The sequence below is a fragment of the Carassius carassius genome, chromosome 39, assembly GCF_963082965.1.
Source record: "Carassius carassius chromosome 39, fCarCar2.1, whole genome shotgun sequence".
NCBI classification, from domain to species: Eukaryota; Metazoa; Chordata; class Actinopteri; order Cypriniformes; family Cyprinidae; genus Carassius; species Carassius carassius.
The window spans coordinates 26,531,529-26,534,327 of NC_081793.1; positions in this window are offsets into that span (position 1 = coordinate 26,531,529).

Consider the following 2,799-nt stretch of genomic DNA (forward strand, 5'->3'; position numbering starts at 1 on the left):
ATAAGTGAGTCAGAACTGACTCTTTAATATGGACATTTTTATTGAAATGTTTGCAGCTGGTTTAATTTTTTAATTTTTTATTATTTTATTTTTTTTAAAGAAAAAAAACAATGCTGCTCACCAAAGCTACATTTATTTGATCAAAAAAATTTTTTAACAATTTAAAAAAATATATATATTTGAGTACATTTTAAAATGTAATTTATTCCTTTGATCAAAGCTGTATTTTCAGCATCATTACTCCAGTCTTCACATGATCTTCAGAAATCATTCTAATATTCTGATTCGCTGTTCAAGAAACATTTATTATTATCTGTGTTGAAAACAGTTGTGCTGCTTAATACTTTGGTGGAACTGTACAGTTTTTTTTTTTTGGATTAATTGAAAGTTCAAAAGATCAATATTTAATTAAAATCAAAAACTTTTGTAATATTATATGTCTTCTATTGAATGCATCCTTTAATGAATTAAAGTATTAATTTCTCAAAAGAAAAAAAAAAGACCCCAAACTGTTGAACAGTAGTGTTTGAATATGTACGCCTTTGTTCAATTTAGGATGAATAAGTTTAATTCTTATTGAAAATTCCTTTCTTAACTTACGATGCTGGAAACAACAATTATTAGTCATGTTTGGCCTCTAGGCTTTAAAGACCAAGTAAACAGAAATATCTGCAGTAAGTGACACCAAACTATTTTGACATCCTCGAGTCAGAGCAGTTCAACAACATTTAGAAATGTAATGAAGAGCAGACTCGCGTCACGTTTTCGGCAGGCTTCGCCTCATCACTTCCTGCCCACAGATGGTGCTGCGCTCATTCTTCTAATGTCTCTCTCGCTTTGCCTGGCATGAGCAGCTTGCACTTCACAATTAGGCTGTGCTACTTCACACACACAAAAAAAAGGTCATAGTAAAATGCTTGCTAAAAATGCCCCGATTCTGACACACACCACACTTTAAATGGCATTTCTTGAAGATGCATGATAAATTGTCAATAATTGACCATAGGGTTTCCAGGATTATAATTTATGAAACCATGTTTGCATCCACAGGCATTGACCTTTAAATCTGCCGTTGATAAATGCACCCTCCCTCTAAAAAAGAAAAAAAAAAGTCACGTTGGCATCTCCTCTACCCCGGATCTTTGAATATTCATCAGGCTCTTGAGAGGTGCTGAACCATCCAATCACATCCGGATGAAGGGAAGCCCTCGGCTTTGGACTGCCTTAACACTCTGCGCTTGAACCGGAGCTGACGGGTTAATCAATGCTATGATCAATTCGCAACGTACAAATTGTTTTATTCCAATGGATTATGCAAACTGTTGTTTCTCAAGTCTTGATTAATTGCATCGTTCCTGACCCACTTATCGAATGCTGGTTGGGGAAACCCAAAGCTCTGAACAGACCGTATTGGTACAGATTTTCTAACAAGGTTATGTTATATTGTAAATTAACCAAGACATAATGCTCAGAAGGGCTTTTTATTGGAAATGAATAACTGAGAATGTGAAAAGGGTTACATGGACTTAAAATTCTAGTGTTTAATCAGCGTCATGCTTTCATTTTTGTTTTAAAAAAGCATGCTCTATAAATTGTTTGCTAAATTTATTGTGAAGTTTCAGGAAATCACTGTTGACCTAGAATTACTTCACCCTATGTATGCATGCCTTTTTTTTATTCCCTCAACATTATTGCAGTCAGTGTTGTGTACAGTAGGTTCCATCGTGATAATGCAGTAGGATTCAGCCGCACGTTAATTAGCTGAAAACGACCCAAGAGACCCAAACTGGATATGCTATTACTGAGAGAAATACAGGAACACTCAAAGACAAATTATACAGTGCTTGATAAATTAACTAATGCCTCTCTGATTAAAAGCCTGAAATGCAATCTATTTTTTTCTCTTCAAATTACCAGTTTGCTGAATACAGCCTACATCACATTCCATATGACAAGAATTCTCACCTTCCATTTCAGCATTCATGTGAGTTTTGCTTCATTGCATGCCATTTATCAAACTAATGCACTTCTATAAGTGAGCCTGGCACAAATTGTGAAAGCAAAACTTATCATTTCAAAAAATGCTGTTATTTTTCATGTATATGTATAGATATATATGAATTGTTCGTCCATTTATCTTTTTAAATGAATACGTTTTTATTTATTGTTATAAATATACACAGTTTTCATTAGAACTTGTGTTTGCAGCATAGTGATTTGAATAAAAAAAGATTACATTTATATATATTTACATCAGTACTGGAGCTGACATGCATAAATATGGGTGAGAATGAATTACATTCTATAGACTTTGATTTGCTTGCCATTGATTTGTAAAATATGGGGTGGTGTTGTCGCAGTGGATAAGACACGTCTTTGGTGTGAGAGACCCGGGTTCGAATCCACTCAAACACCAATGTGTCCCTGAGCAAGACACTTAACCCCTAGTTGCTCCAGAGGTGTGTGACCTCTGACATATATAGCAATTGTAAGTTGCTTTGGATAAAAGCGTCAGCTAAATGAATAAATGTAAAAACTGTATATAATGGCAATATTTAATATATCAACACTGATAAGCATGAACTTTTATGTTATATGATGTGAAATCATCTTAAACTTTGATTTACAGTTTTCAAAAGCAAATTTCATTCTGCTAACTTCTAGGTTAAAATGTGTTAATATGGTCTCAGACTTTTGGACCCCACAATCCTTGCATTTTTTTCAGGTTATACTTGTATATGACAGATGCACTTGTCAGATATCTGATGATCAAATGATCCTCTTGAGAGGTTTACTAAC